Source organism: Cyanistes caeruleus, chromosome 5 (assembly GCF_971803275.1).
Source record: "Cyanistes caeruleus chromosome 5, bCyaCae1.hap1.1, whole genome shotgun sequence".
Classification (NCBI taxonomy): Eukaryota; Metazoa; Chordata; class Aves; order Passeriformes; family Paridae; genus Cyanistes; species Cyanistes caeruleus.
The window spans coordinates 45,831,689-45,848,233 of record NC_141705.1 but is presented as its reverse complement, the minus strand read 5'-3'; the positions used below and the strand labels follow the sequence as shown (position 1 = coordinate 45,848,233).

The 16,545-nt window shown below is 39.0% G+C and overlaps 1 long non-coding RNA gene across 1 annotated transcript in view; it reads left to right on the top strand.

Moving 5' to 3' along the window:
• Positions 1-16,545, top strand: part of LOC111927785 (uncharacterized) — a 36,565-nt gene that overhangs the window by 7,672 nt on the left and 12,348 nt on the right. Inside the window, exon 2 of the long non-coding RNA XR_002863756.2 lies at positions 4,507-4,693. This is a non-coding gene — a long non-coding RNA (uncharacterized LOC111927785). The remainder of the gene's footprint in view (positions 1-4,506; positions 4,694-16,545) is intronic.

Here is a 16,545-nt window from a genome sequence, read left to right as displayed (position 1 = left end):
AGAAACAGGCTTTAGGTTCTTGGGGGTTTTTTTGGCAGGTTTTTTTTTAAGAGCTCATTTTTATTTTTACTCTTTTAAACATGTTAAAAAATACTGCTTGAGTTTCTACATGCTTTTCACCTTACTGTGGAAAGAGGGCTTTTGTTCTTCAGTTGTCCAGTGCTGACTTACAGGGCAGGTAGGTAAAAATGCAGGTTGCTTGCTGTTCTCTTGAAACTGATTCCATGTATGTGAAGGATAGAAATAGAACTTTGTAAATACAAATATCCTCTTTTTAGGGAGAGAGCCTGGACCCTATGATCAAAGGAAAATTCACTCTCCTCTGTCTGTGGGTACTTGCTTGTATAGTCTGGTCCAAACATTCTTATGCCAAGATGCATGCTGAATCAATTTTTTTTTTTATTGAATTAGAAGACCCTGAAAACTATTTTTTTAATAGATATGTTGAAAGTACATCAAATTTAAGACCAGGCACAGCTATAATTTTACAGGCATTAGGCATCTGAAATGACTTTGTCTGAAGATTACACCTGGATTTGTCATCAGTTTTCTAGGAAATACTTGAACTGTGTTTTATGCACACAAGACTTACTTCATAAGATAAGGAGCTCTGAGATTTACATTCCAATATTCAACAACACTTTAAAGTGCTTTTTTCATTCTCATAATAGAGCTGTCATAAACTATGTATTTTAAACATATCAAACTAAATTTATGAAAAAATTCTATGTGGAATCTTGATTCTGCATATTTGAAGTGGAAAGTGTCCCATAAGGCTAGGTCAGCTTTTTACAAACCACATCTGTTAAGAGTCTTGTAGCTTTGCTTATTATTTAAATAGTTGCCTTAAATTACATTTTCATATATGAATGCTTGATGTACAAGGAAGTTTCCCTGGGGCTGCATCTTGCACTCTGGGAGGAAACAAATGAAGAGTTGCTGCTTCATCAAACAAGCAAAACACTTGCAATATGTCTGGGTGCAGTGGAAGAAATTCTCCTGACAGGCTGGAATGAAGGCAAGGCCTGTAAGGAGGATGTATTCCAGCAAAAGGATGTGTGTCCAATTCCTGCATCAGCCAGCTGCTGATGTGCACTCCCTTGACATAAGGAACAGCAATGCATCACTGTCAGAATGTCACGCCGGCTTTTAGGGGTCAATTCTATGTTGCTTGGATGTCTTGTAGTGACCAAAGTTCTGTCATGTAGAGCAGTAAAAGGTTTTTTTCTTTTCAAATTTGACTTCAAGCAATGCTAGATGTCATATTTCTGAGGGATAATCTATTTTGTCTATAATGTGGCCAATATCTTTTGGAGAAGGGATGTTGAAATGCTTCCCTTTGAAATGCTTCCCTTTGGTTGCTGTAAATTATATAGAATGGAGAGCATGTTACCTGCCACAGATTTCTGAGCATGAACTCCATGATGTGACAGAATCGGGTAAATAATCTCATTGGTCTGTATCCTCAAGGAGTGTCAGGAAGCAGTGTCTTAAGTAGTTCAGAGAATCATGGTGTGGCTGTGGTTGTACCACCACAGAGTGTGACACAGATTATACACTAAATGTAGGTCCAAATCTGGCTGTGGTTGGATGTTCTATACCTATTTTCAGACAGATGCTCCTACTGCAGACTGAATTAACAAATGTCATTGCATGAATCTTATTTGTGCAGAGTTCAGTTCAATGTGTGTGTGCTGTGGGGGACTTCGTAGGAGGAAAGATATGGAGGATCAAGTAATGTCCAAATTTTACTTTATTTTCACTTCTTTTTAGCTGGGAAGATATAGGTGGTTTAAAAACCTTAATCCATTAGGGCTACTGTAGAGTTAAGTAGTAGCTTCAGAGATTTCATGTGATCTGGAAAGGCTGCTGTTACAGCAAGGAATATTGAGGGGAAAACATTCATTAGTTGAATATTTAAGTGAAGTGTGAGTTGAACCACACATAAACTTAGCAGTGTAAATTATTGTAGTGATAGCATAATCCACTGAAGAGATGGACATTGCCATGATTCTTGTCGGTGATTAATCGCTTACCAAATTAGGAAGAAATTGTAAGGAGGGTTGGTTATATTGCTACTTCTCCCAGCAAAACAAATAAGCAGTGGCTGAAGGAGTTACCTGCCTGTCTGTGGGAGGTAAGTATGTGAGTAGAAAGGAAGGAGGAAACTGGGGACTCTTAATAGGTGGTGTGTATTCAGTGTATACACTGAACATAAAAACCCCTGCATCTAAAAACTCCCTTGTTAATTTTTTTTCTCCCTTTTTGACAACATGAATGTTATTGACCTTATAATACTTGCTGTATCAAGTTAATTCCAAAAAAGCCATCTATTTAAAGGCTAAAATTCGTATGTTTTGTTATTCCTTACATGCACATTTTAGGAATTTGTCTGCTCCAATTTTGGAGTTCCTTATCCTTTATGACTTTACCAGTTTAATAGGTTTCAGATGTAAATAATCTGTGTTGACTATTTGGCTGATGGATTGTTTCACACCTGCTTTCCCCTGCATTTTTTTTTTTTTTTGTGGGTGGAATTATCTGGGGAAAACTGCAGATCAGGTGGAGTTGAAACCTGAACAGCAAGTGTCAAATAAAAATGATGGGAAAGGCTTGCAATGGTGTGGCAACAGCGCAAGCAAGGTTGCAGTTAGATATCTGAGTGCTTTTTGAAGAATATATGTGTGGTTGGTTGCTTCAGAGAAATATATATCCAGAGTGCACATAGATTCAAGTATAGAAAGTGTGATGCATATCTCAAACAATGGATGGGCTTCATGTATCAACGTTATGAATTAATTAGTAAATATGGAAGCAGGGTAATGCTGGCAGTGTGTTAGGTTGTGCCTAACTTACTCTGCTAAAAACCCAGAATGTGAATCGTATTTATAAGGGGATCCCAAGAAAGGTATGTGTTAGATTGTCCAGATGTTTGAGTTTATGGTCTGTTATTTATCTGTTGTAGCCTCAAATGATGAATAATGGGGATAGTATAGACCAGCTGTACTGGAGGTGCTGGAGAGACTGCTTTATTCTAGCTCTGAATTGTTTCACTTCCTGAAGGCTAAAAACTGATCATTTCTTATCACTTATTTAGGCAGTTCTAAATAAGTGCAGGAAATCATTCTGCAAACCATAAAATTATGATATATTTTTTAACAATGTCTGAAAACAGTTCTGAATAGGCCTAAGCCTATTTTAGCCTCTTGCCTACTGAAATCTTTGAAGTTTTATGGAAGGCCAGAATTGACACTAATCAAATTTACTACTGCAGTTTTTTGAGATACAAAAACTGAGAAAAATAATTTGAATTTGACTCAAAGATTTACTAAAAAGAAACTGAAGCAAGACTGCATGTTTTTCCTGGAAAGAACAGGAATTATGCAGTGAACATTTGTATGATGGATATTAAGAAAGGCATCATTACTGGGCTTTGTTTTATAATGCCATATGTGTAGTTAAGAATGTCAGTTCAACTGAAATATTAGTTTTTACCTCCAAAATGAACATAAAATCTGAATCTAATATCTGAAGAAAATAATCAATGCCTATTTATTTAAGAATAAATAGGTTGAAATTTCTTGATTGTAGAGGGATTTTATTAAAAGTTACGAAAGCTGGCTAGAAATAGTGTGCATATTTGCATATCATCTGGAAGTTTAGTAGCAGATTGATAGGTATGAGTCTGGCAGGTATATATAGATTAGGATGTTCTAACTTTTTTTGTGGTTTAATGTACTGAGACTATTGCATACTTTCCCACAAGTCAATTTTTATTATAATAGCTGTTGACATGGAAGCTATAACAATCACCTTTGATGGGAATGGGGGCAGTTATCTGTAGTACTGATTAAAAAAATCAACCCAAATTTTGAGTTGAATTGGAGGAGAGTATTTGAAGTATTAAAAAGGCTGAAAAAAAATGTATTATATTTTAATGTCTCTTAATGACCTGGAGAATTTTATCCAACATTTCAAGCGTTCTGTGAATGTGTTATAGTATGTTTTGTTTTGAAGCCATAAAAATCAGTGTTTCCTAAAGAACAGTGCTTTAAATTTTATTCCTAAATCCAGAGATGGGGGAAGAACAGAATTTAAAAAACATGGGGTGCTGATGTTCTCTTAGTATCAACTCTAATGAACGTCTTCTTTTGTGCAGTCTGGCAGCTATCAATTCCAAGCCTAGAAGGGCTTACAGAGTCTGCTGAATGCCTGAAATAAAGCCAACAAACCACTGTGAGCAGCAGGGAGGTGGGAGCGATCTTAAAACCTCCTGCACCTGCCACATGTGTCCAGTCACTGCAGACCTGAGTATGAAAAGCTTGCTGGATACCTGTGGGAGGGCTAGACACACTTGTGCTCCTGCTGCACGTTATTACATCTGTCAACATATCATATCTATTGCTAGATTTACATGGCGTTACTGACAAAACATACTATTTGTTCTGCCTGTCAAAAGCCTCCTATTTTTTATTATTGTTCTTTTTTTTCTTTTTTTTTTCCTAGACTGCAGACAAGATGGGCAGACAGGTCTTCGGCTCAGCTACCTGGTAGTGTGAAGTAGCTGTAATGTTGGCTTAACTCATGGCTGAAAGACTCTTCTGTTGACAGAAGGTCACCAGGATGGCACCTGAAAAAGCCTGAAAAGGCTTCTGCTTTCCTGCTCAGTGTAAGCACCCTTTCCTGAGCAAAAGTAAGTAAGCTGTGATATTTCAGTGTGCTGGGAACTCCTGGCTGCTAGAAGTGGACTCTAAGTCGATATGAAGCTGGGTGTGAGCTACCGTGCATGGGACTAGCCCAGGGATAGAGGAGAGAAAATGTGGAGGTGATATAAAATTGTTACTGCTTCAGCTTTTCTCCTCTGAGGAAGCATAATAAAAAGACAGCTTAGAGTTGAGGCCAAACTCTCTCCAGTGAGGATTTTACAATATAATTTCATGTGTTGGGGATGATTAGAAAATAATAGAGGGCTAGAGTGGGGGGCCTTTATATCTACTCTTTGGTATAGCTAGTTCAGATGGACAAGGTGTTAATTGGTTTGTATTGTTTTGTCTTTTGTTATTTGCTTCCTGATTTTTTAAATAATCTATCACACCTATCTGATCCAAAGAAACATAGGTTTTAAAAATAAGTGTGTTAATATAAGGCAGAGAAGCCTTCAGATTCCCTATGCAAAGAGGTGATGCCAGCTGCTGAATGAACAGTAAGGGCAACACTTCTCTGAAAAGCCCGTCTGAGGTTTGAACATCGGCCGAGTTGAGTGGTGATGTGGTTTTGTGGCACTGAGATTAGCATTGCCTATCAGTACCTGTAAAACTGTAGTGCTGCTCTGAAGAATATTTGTCCCTCATGAGAAGGATGGCAGCTTTGGACATGAGGCTGCGTTTGGGGCTTTGTGTACCAGCAATCCCCTTTCTGACAAGCTGCTTCTTAGCACTTTCCAAGACAGGCATGAATTTTGACAACTCTGGCTATAACACTGCTGTGAGGCTTTAAAAGATCAAGTTTACTGAATGTGGGTTTTATTGTCCCAGTGTTGGAAAAAAGTAGCCATTGAGGCTCCATGGAAGATAAACTTTCAAATATTGATGAACACATCTCTTGCAAGATGTAAATTTTTTTTCTGGACATCTTAGGCATTTTTGACCTGGCTTTTGACAATCTAGATATTCAGCATCAGTATTACCAATCTTGAGTCAAAATTCCTGCTGCCTGCCAGCTTTATGGCAGCCACTCTTTTAGCACTGCTGGATGAGAGGTTGTGGAAATGGATTGGCCAGAAAAGCCAGTGGTTGTTTGGTGGTGGTGGGGGAAAGGTTTTATACAAAGGACAAGAATAATCCTAGAAGGTGTTAGTTAATTTTTCCCTGTTGGAAAATGAAAGATGTAGTTCAGCTTCCTCTGTCATCAAAGGAAGTAATTCCAATAACTACAAGAATTTCATATGTAGATTTTGTGTCTGGTTTAATTTTAAATATAAAAATTTGTGCCAGGTGTTCTGTGGGTTTTTGCCAAAAATCTTAAACAAATGAAAGCCAAATTAACTTGGGAGATTTAGTCTTTCGTGGCTGAGAGGGAATTTTGAGTGGCAAAATTCGGCAAGCTCAACTCTTGCAGGAGCTGTGGGCAGTGCTGTAAGCACTGTAAAACAAGTATTATAAACCTGAGCAAAGTCAGAGCTTTGTAAATGCATGCAGACTGTCTGAGGATCTTGGACAGATGTTTCAGATGTTAAAACAGGATAGGCTTTGCCCATCCAAACAATCTGTCACCGTGAGTGTGTTCAATAGGCAAATAAGAGGGAACGCCAGCTTTTTTCATGTAAATCTCCGGGGATTTTCTTCTAGGCTTCAGAGCTCTGGCAAAAAGCTGTCTGCAAGAATAATTAAATCGGGGGGGGAGAAACCCTACAAAATTTAAACAAAATATCCAGTGCACAAGAACAGCATATGTGCATCTTTGAATTCAACATATCAGTGTTTACAATTAGGGGAAAAAAAAAAAATCTATCCTATAAAGATTCCTTATAAAATTAAGTATTTTGAGGCCATCTAAAGGAGCACATAGTTTTGTACTGGGAATTGGTCCCTATCCAGTATGCTTTACATGTATTTGTTGAAGGATACAATACACTTGTATTATTGCACCAATTTCATTCTTGGATGATTTCCCCTTTGGCATACTAGTGGCAGTTTTCCATTGGTTATTCATTTATATTATTGATTAACACCTACTGGACTAATTTATTAGTCCCACTGAATCCATTTTAAGTATCAGGGTTTTCTAATGGAGAAATAACCTTTACAGAATACTAACATCACACTTGTAAAACATTCATTTGCTCCATTTATTTTACTGTGTATAGCATAAGCCATATATCGAGTAGATGCTCTTTTGTTGCAGGTCTCAAATTTTGCAAGCCTTCTAGATTTTTTGATATGGAAATGTTACCTGGAACACAAGTGAAATCTGTTCTATGAGACTCGTGGAGCTGCTCCTATCTATCATGGAAATGTTAGCAGTCCTTCAAGGAAAAATTTTTTCCCTGTTCTAGTCTACTTGCACCTGTGGTCTTGCTCATTGTGTTTGGAGAAAATGTGGAGATTGCTTCTGTTTGTATCTCAGGGGTATGGACTGAACCAGTCCATGAGACAGTTCTCTCTTTCTTCTGGAGTAACTTGAGAATGGTTCAAGTATATGGCACATTAAAATAATTCTTCAGGAAAAGTCTTAGGTCAAGGCATTGTAACACTGTGACATAAAACTACAGGCTGCATCTTCAGAAACCCCTTATGGGCTGATCATATTAAGTACTCTGATGTAGGATAGTGTGTTCCCTATTGTTCTTCATGGGGTAATATCTTTGCACATCACTAGGTACATATGTATGTGTATTTTTTAGTGTTTGTGTTATCAAAAACCTCATTACCCATGCCAAAATTAATGATAAAAGGCCTAAAAACTGCATGATAGTGAAATTCTACCAGCGTCCAGAGCTTAGATGATGTTGTTCAGTACATCTGTTGGCAACCTTGGCCTACTTCAGTAAGGATCCATCTATGATTTTTTCTTTATTAGCAGATAAAAATTGTTTTACTCAGAAATTTCTATCTTTGTTGTAGCTTGTGATGGACATGCTCCTGATGACTGACAGGTGTGTGCTCACAAGAATTTTGCATGATGCCTGGGGCAGACCTAAGTATATGGGGGAGAAAGCTAGGGTTCAATAAAAAGGTATGAATAAGGCTAGTGTTCTGCACTTCAGCTGCTCCCCTCCAGAATGGAGTAATACTAGAAACTCTCTGCGTTAAAAAAATGTACTGCTCTCAGACCTTTCTGAGCTGAAGTGCCTTAAACAAACAAAATATTAAATGTAACAGATTAAAAGAAATAAGCAGACTTGGGGAAACAGCGATTAAGACAGAAAAAATAATTGTGGAATTTTTATATGCTAATCCTTCAGTAGTTCCTAGATTTCCTTCCAGTAGACTGTTTTGGAATGACACTTGTACTTTACCAAGGGCACATAATTGGAGGGAGTTTGCAGTAAGTCTGTGATTTAAGATGCAAACAGATGTAGGGCAGTAACGTGTCTGTGGCAGATGAATAGGTGATGAATCAGGAGAGCTTTGCATAGTACAAAGGATAAACGTTGTCAGTGCAAGTTGTCCTGTTTCTTTTCTTTAAAGACACCTCATTTGGGATGTGCTCTTTTCATTGAATGAAATGTAATGACTGTCTTCTGACTTTGTAACTACTTTGAAACTGGGTAAAGCATAGGCTGCAATTATGAACTAGTATTTACTGAAGCTGAGCATGCAGTTTTTGGGGTATATTGCTTTGAAGCCAAACAGCTCATACTTGACACATTTCATGGGGTCAAAAATTAATATTTTAGTAACCAAAAGTGTGCCAGAAAAGTCACATGAACTTGAATTTAAATTTTATTTCTCGGTGTCCTATTTAGACAATGCATGTAGTGCAATGAGGTTTTCAAAGGCAGAAACCTTTATGTTAGGATATTCCCTAACCTCCATATTCAGTCTCTTTAGAAATATCATTTTTTGCTGTCTGTGGGGTCCAAACAGAGCTTAGGGAAATCCAAGGCCTTGGACTAGGGAGGAAAAGGGCTGAATTAATAAATGTCCATAGGCTATGGAAAGAATTTGATGCTGACTAGCATTTTCCTCTTGGGCCCCCTTCTGCAGTGAGAAACGGCATTTCACGGGGTATTTGCAGAAAGCTCCATCAGAACAGCTCCACAGAGTTACACGGTCTGGAGAGCTATGAGAGGAACAAATGTTAAGCCTGGTATGGAGTGGAGGGGCTCCATGGAGATAGTGTCTGCTGCGGTTTCTAGCAGTCAGTGGATTATTTCTTTATAAAAAAAGAGATTGATACATCCCAGTCATCTCTCCTGCACATAAACATTGGTTATTTTCTTCCTCTTCTGCCTTTAGCATTTCTCACTCTGCTCTTGCCATGGGAGCTTTGTGTGTGTACAGAAGAAATGCAGGAAGGTTGTGTGGTGGACACAATATTCTGTTTTCTTCATGGGTTTTAGTGGAAAGCCCTAAGAAACTAAGGGTATGGGTTCTCATGATTGCAATGATTCATGGTCTCAGTAAGGGAGTATAAGCCCAATATAAAGCTTTTAATGAGCAAATTAGTTTTTATGTGCTAGTGACTATATCATTATTTGGACTTACTAATGTTTTGATGCTTACGCAAGATAACTTTCTAGTTTCTTTTTGCTCACTTGATTTTCCCCTGCTTGTGGGAAAGAATGCTCAGAATGAAAGTACAGTGTGTGGAATAAATTCTCATTTGATTTTGATTATTTGCTCTGTATATTCCAGGGCATTTTGTGGGACCCCAAACAGACTGGATGGCAGTTCAATTACAGGATGTCTATCTACAAGTGCTGTTGAAACTGGCTTAAAACATGGCTTTGTTGGGAATAACTAGCCCTTGTGCTGTCACTGAGCCATTTGTAGCTTCCTGTCTAGGTTTCTGAAGTGCCCAGAATTGTAAAATACACACACAACATGTATGTAATATTTTGACTTTTGACAAAGGTAACCAGAGACTAGGTAGCTCTGACTGGGCTGGGCTAAAGTTGGAAGGCAGAACTCTTTAATGCCTGTTTACCTGCAGAAGAGCAACTTGGAACTTCAGGTTTAGTTTGTGATTTAACAATCCTTCCTGCCAGATCTCTGCTAATACTAATTAGGGCTGGATCAGTGTGTGCACTCAGTTGTGCTGTGTTGAGCCAGGCGCAGCACAAGCTGTGCTGTTGCTACCAGCCCAATGCCAGCTGCAGTAGCACAGACGATACCTGATCCAGCATAAAGTGAAGAGTGGTGTAGACAGATGACACCTGATCTTGCCCAGTCTGCTGGGACAGCTACTCTTTGAACATTTTAAACAAATCTGAAATGACCAAGCAATTTTTCACTGGCTCTGCAGTCTGTGTCATGGCTTCAGTGTTCCTGATACAGCAGTAAGCATCTTAAAGCAATATTCTTCATCTTGCAAAGCTGTACTTATGTTACCTACCTCAATAAATATCTGTCTGTGCCCTAAGGAGTCTGGTGAATACACCTTTTAGACAGGAGATTAAACCCCACAAAGTCTAGCTCTGTTTGCGCTTTGTTGTAGCTTAGTTGTCAGACACTTTTGTACCAAATGCCTGTTCCTGTAAATGCGTGTACACTTCTGTTGCCTTCAGTGGGCACTTTACATATCAGGCTAATACATGATAGCTGTTGGCATCTGGATCCTAAGCCAAAGAAAGTTTCCTGTGGTAAGAAGGTAAAGACCACAGACACCAACTATTTTAATTTAATTGGGATTCAGTTGTAGTCTAATTGTAAGTAATAGCCTCTTAAGGGTGGTGCACAAATTCCATTGAAAGTTGGGCTGAGATCTAAAGCAGGAGGAGGAAATTTTTGATATCTATTACTATTAATGCCTTGGTTTTACATCTGTTATCCAAAAGAGTTTGTGATGTTTAGTAAATGACAATTTCTGTGTTTGTGTCTGTAGGCCAGTTTGGGGACTCTGGTGTTTCTTTTTGAGGTGCAGTTCTGTGTTAATAATATAGGAGAAGTGTGGCTTGTCTTCTCATAGCACTAAAAGTGAGATAATCCCTGTGTAAGGAATCAGTAAGTATGGTCTGCTTAATCTAGTCCCAGTGTGAAACTGTTGACATTTGTTCTTTTTTTTCTATCATTATGTGACTGGGCCTGTTTTGTGCTGGATTAGGCACAAATCTCCTATGCAGCACATTTGGCATGTTACTAGTAGTTTAACTTCATTAATAATGTATGAAGGAAATGTAATCCATGACAAGGAAGGAAAGAAAAGTATTTTTACAGCTACCAAATCCTCTGGAATGGGTAATTATTCAAGATTTGATGTTATAGTTTACAACTGAGCTCCTTCCACAGAATCAAAAAAATATACATACATACAAATATAGTGGCACTATAGGAAATGTGCTCCTTCCTATTTGAGGTCATATGTACTGGTTTAAAATGCATCAAATGCAGAGAGAAATGTAGATTGTAAGAAGAATGTTGTTACATCTTAGATGTTGTAAGCAGCACTGCTTTGATCTTGGTGAAAACAAACTAAGGCTATATAGCAATCTTTTTAAAAGGGAGGAAAAAAGGAATGAGCAGCTACTCACTGAGTTATGTTGACCTTGCATAAGAAAGAAGATTAATTCCTTGTCTGTTAGTTACAGAGCATAGATCCCATATTGGTCTATGGGCTGCTTCAAACAAATTTTCTTATTTAGGAATTCAGTAGCATACTTGGTATTCCCTCTCCCCTGCAAGGCAGTCCTAAACAGCCTCAATATTTGAGGTGGCTGAAAAGTCACAGTGCGCTGCACAGAGCCTAAACCAGCCTAAAAGCAGCAGTCACTTGCAACTACTTTTGTGTTCTACACTCCTGTCACATTTGTGCTATCAGAGCAACAGCTGGGGAGACTTTTTCAACAAAGATGAGTGTCAGATAATCCTGATGAGATTCCACATCCAACATCTTTTGTAATTATGTCACATTCAGCTGTAATGGAATAATTCAAGCTGAAAGGACAAGCTTTGATCCTTTCTTAAACCTTTCCCTGTGGACTGGCTATCTAAAAGATTTAAAGATATTTCTGTTACAAGATCTAGTGTTTCCTCAGAAGTCATGTTTCTGAAGCAGTGAGATCTGCAAGAGTAATATTATTTGCCAAATACATCTCTCGGAGCAATTTTGCAAAATAAAGATGTCAATAAGAATATGCCCTTCCATAACCAACAAGGAAGTTAGAATTTATTGTAGTGTTCTTTAAGTCATTTGTGTGCACAGAAAATGGGCTTTATTTGTTAATGAATCACAGTGTGCAATCTATAAATATTGGTGTAAAAATGTGTTTGTGCTGAAGGAAATAGAAATTTGTTTAGGCAAGGATCATATGTATTTGGAATATCTATTTAGAGAAGTAAATGTTTCTGAAGAGCCACTCTTTACAAGTAATTATTTGATGCTAGGATTTTTGAAATAAGATTTAGTGGCCAGTTTGGTCAGTTTCTTATAGAATTTCAATACAATTTCAGTACTTTATGCCCCTAGGCCCTTATGGTAAACTTAATTAACTTGGAAAGGCCTTTGCATCTACGTGAAAAAGAAATTATTCAAAAGACTCTTTCTTATTTCAGGAAAATATTTTGTATTCTTTAGTGTTACAGAATATGACACTAACTATTTTATACTGCTGAGCAGAATAGCGTGGCTATGGCTATGGACACTGCTGTAGAAGATCTTTCCCTGGGATCATTTTGGCCTCAATTTGGAGGATAGAGTTTGGATCCCTAATTTTTCTGTATGTCAGATTTATGCCAATGTAAATCCCTTGACTTCAGTGAACGTTTTTCATTTGTTTCCTGGCCTCCACTGGAAAAAGAACTGTTCCTTAAGGTTTTCACACATGGACTACATTAAGGGGTCACATTCAGATGATACTCTTCTGGCATTTCCATCAGCCAGGGGTCAATGAAGTGCTATCTGGGCTAAGGATATAGGGTTGGGCATGTGTTTAGTCAGCTCCAAATTTCCCATCTGTCAGACATGAGAAATTCAATGTCTTTTTGTGCATGCCTGTTTGCTTAGGGTCTAAGAATCAGTGTGGCAGGGGTCATTTCTGAGGGCTGTGCTGGTGGAGTCCTTTGGTATGCCTCCGAACAACCTGGTGCGTGCCTCGCTTCTGTCTGCTGGTGTTTAATGCTCACTCATCTTTATGGTCCTGAAGTTGTGAGGCCTAGGATAGAAGCTGACCTCTTCAGAGGTATACAAATGGGAGAGGCCTGCTTTCACACAGTCTCTCCTCCAAGTTTCTGCTATGCATGTAGAATGTTATTAATTTTGCCTTAGCCTAAGTTTAGTTAATAAATAAAATCAATAACCAAGGTCCTAGGAGAATACTGTTCTCTCTTTCCCAGGATGTATTTCAGTTTATCTGCAAGCTAATAAATGGTAGTGACTAATGATCAGTATGAGCAAACCTCAAAAGCATCAATTCAGAAAGAAATCTTGAGTCTGGACATTTACCCAAGTTTGTTGTGTCTCTTGAGTGATCAATCTGGCCTGAAAGCTTGAAGGATTTCTTCCTCCATTTTGCTGGTTGAAAGGAATTGTTCTGCCTTCATTTCAGGAGAGCAAAATTCTGGGATGTATTACATGAAGTTGGTCTTGTGCCTCTGAGGATGGATGCTGACAAGGCTGAATTCTTAACTCTTTCATATCCATTGTTACTCAATGGGACAATTGCATGCTGCAGGCTATGGCAGTTAATAGCCCTGAAAAAAGGGTGATGTTTCCACGTGGGTAGGAAAGTAAGCCTTGGATTTTTCCCATGTCATTTGAGTCTGTTCTTGACCATAGTGATTTATTTATTCAGTTGTTCAAGAAGTACCTCAAGAATTTTTGGAGAGTGGACAAGGTACTAAAATACCTGAGGAAGAGGACAGTGCTTGCTTATCTTTTAAAATAGTGAGGGGTTGATGAGAGGAAAGAAGCAGGGCACCCTCTAGACTATCCAGAGAGCATTTAATCTTTGGCAAAATTCTGTAACAAATTAATGTACAGTTTGGAAATATCTAGGAAATAGAGGATGAAGATCAGCCAGAAATACCTCAAGATCAAATTATATCTATCTGATATAACTCCTTTCTATGACAGGGCAAAATATATATGGATAGAGTCAAAGCAATAAATTCCTCTGTATCCTGGATTCAGAAAAGCTTTTAAAACAGTCTTATGCAACACTTGTAATGAATTTAAGACTTGTTGTCTAGGTGAAAATATTGTAAGGTAGGCTCTCAACAAGCTGGGTAATTGTACCACAGAGGAGTTATTTGTACCAAAAATAGAAGTGCCTATGTGCTGGTTTCAAGATCTAAACCACCACAGTCTACCTAACAGGTCTGTTTGGAGCCTGATTCTGTTCGATGATTTCATTGGTAACTTGGCTGTTTTGTTAAAGGCTCCAACAAAGCAAACTGGGGTGAGCTGCAATTGTTTGAGGGTGGGATCAGAATTCAAAATGAATTCAAAATAATTCTGGTAAATTAGAAGTGAAGTGATCTGAAAAGCATGGGATGGAATTTAGGCAGGTTGAATGATTATTTAGGGGTAGATTGCTTGCATTAGTATGGATGAGAAGCAATGGAGTAAGCAGAGGTTCTGTGGAGAAAGATCCAATGCTAAGTCACAAGTCATGAGAGATGTTTCAAGAGAAACATGACTTAGCTGTGTTGCTTTATTGATAAAGAATTGAACAGAACAGTAACAGGAAAGACAACATTTATTTACCTCCCCTCTTGCCATTGTAAGCTTTCAGCTGGAATGCTATGTCCCATTTTGAACCTTATACTTCAAGAAAGACTTCACAGAACAGCAATGTTGGAAAGAACCACTGGAGATTGTGTAGTCCAACCTCCCTACTCAAGAAGGGTTCCCTAGAGCATGTTGTTTAGGATTGCATCCAGATGGCTTTTCAATATCTCCAGGGAAGGAAACTCCACAAACTCCTTGGGCAACTTGTTCTGTATTCAGTCACCCTCACAGTCAAGAAGGTGACTCATGCTCCAGTGAGCTTCGTGTGCATCGGTTTCTGCCCATTGCCTCTTGTCCCATTGCTTGGCACCACCAAGCAATAGGAAAACATCCACCTGGCTTCCTGCTCTTGGCACCCTCTTTCCAGATACTTATAGAAATTAATGAGGCTCCCTCTCACTTGTCTTTTTGTGAGGTCAAGCTTCCCCAGTCTTTCCTCATAAGGGAAAGTGTTCCAGTCCCTTTTCCCTCTTTGCTGCTCTCCGTGGGTCTTGCCCCAGGAACCCCAGGTATTTCTGTACTGAGGAACCCAGACCTGGACACAGCACTCCAGATGTGGCTTCACCAAGGCTGAATAGAGGGATCACCTCTCTTAATCTGCTGGCAATGCTCTTCCTAATGCACATCAGGATACCATCAGCCTTTGTGGCCACGAGGACACTGCTGGCTTATGGACAGTTTTTTGTCCTCCTGGACTTCTAGCTCCTTCTCAGCGGAGCTGCTTCACAGCATTTTGGCCCCCACCCTGTACTGGTGCACCAGGTTCTTCCTTCCCAGTTGTAGGACCCTGACCCTGCCTTTGTTGAGTTTCAAAGGGTCCTGCTCTGCCCATCCCTCCAGTTCATGAGATCCTTCTGAAAGTCTGTGCAGCTCTCTGGGGTATTGGCCACTACTCTCAGCTTTGTATCCCCAGCAGATTTGCAGAGGAGTCACTCTTATCCCTCCATCCAAGCTGTTGGATAAGCTAAGTGATACCAGATCTGGTATCAACCCATGGGGGACATCACTAGCTACAGGCCTTCAATTAGACTGTGATGCTTATAAAAACCTAGAGCCCTGCTATTCAGCCAGCTCTCAATCCACCTTATTGTCTGCTTTTCCAGCCTGTAGATTTTGGGCTTGCCTATGAGAATACAATGGGAAATAGTGTGAAAAGCCTTTGTGGAACCTCAGGTAGACAACATTCACTGCTCTCTCCTCATCTATCCAACTAGTCCCAACATAAAGGTAATTGGATGTGAACTGGTTGCAGAGAAATGAAGGAAAAGCACAGAGCATCTTTGATGTTAGGAGGATGAGACAGGCTGAATGGACAGATATTTAACCTGATGAAGGCAGTACCAGAGATGGTGACATAATGGTTTGCAAGCCTGCTCTAGAACCAGCGTAACAATTTTATCTCTGTGGCAAGTAGAAATAGTAATGGCCTTGAACTTCAGGAAGATGAATCAGTAATAGCTTTTGGTAAAATTCTTTTTTAAAAAAAATAATTGAAATGTTTAAGTATTTTATTGGGAGACTCTGGTCTGTTCTTGGAGAACTCTGAAAATAAGTAAGTATCTATTGAGAATGACCAAAGCATGGTTGATACTATGCCTGGAGCAAGGTACAAAATGACCTCTTAATGTCTCTTATGACAATATTCAAAAACCTGTGGCCAATTCTTTATGATACAACTCTGTATATGTGTATTACCAGAAGTGTGGTTGGAACTTGGGTATTGGCAGATCAGTGCCAATGAAACCAACTCACAAACTGCTCTGGATCATGTGTGTAATCACTGAAGAGTCAGCTCTTCAGACATTGGAATTAAAGACAGGCTGCTGGGGTTATTTTACAGGGATTTGGTCTTGTAACTTTTAAATGTATTGCCCAACCAAAAATTAGTTTAGGCTTAGTGAAAGTGTTCATTAAAGATGAGGTGTCGGTCCAATCCCAAGGGGAAATCCAGATTTGTATGCAGTGGGTAAAGTTTCACTGAATTGAAGATGTGATTGCAGTTTGGCAAAATCAAAGGAAATGTAACCAGCTCAATGCACAGAAGTGTCATTTCCACAGCAAACTGACAGTTGTGCGTGTGGATAGCGCAGGGGAGCTGTCTCTGCATACTGGTATTTCCTGTTTTAAATCACTTTGTTTTGGAGATAATGTATT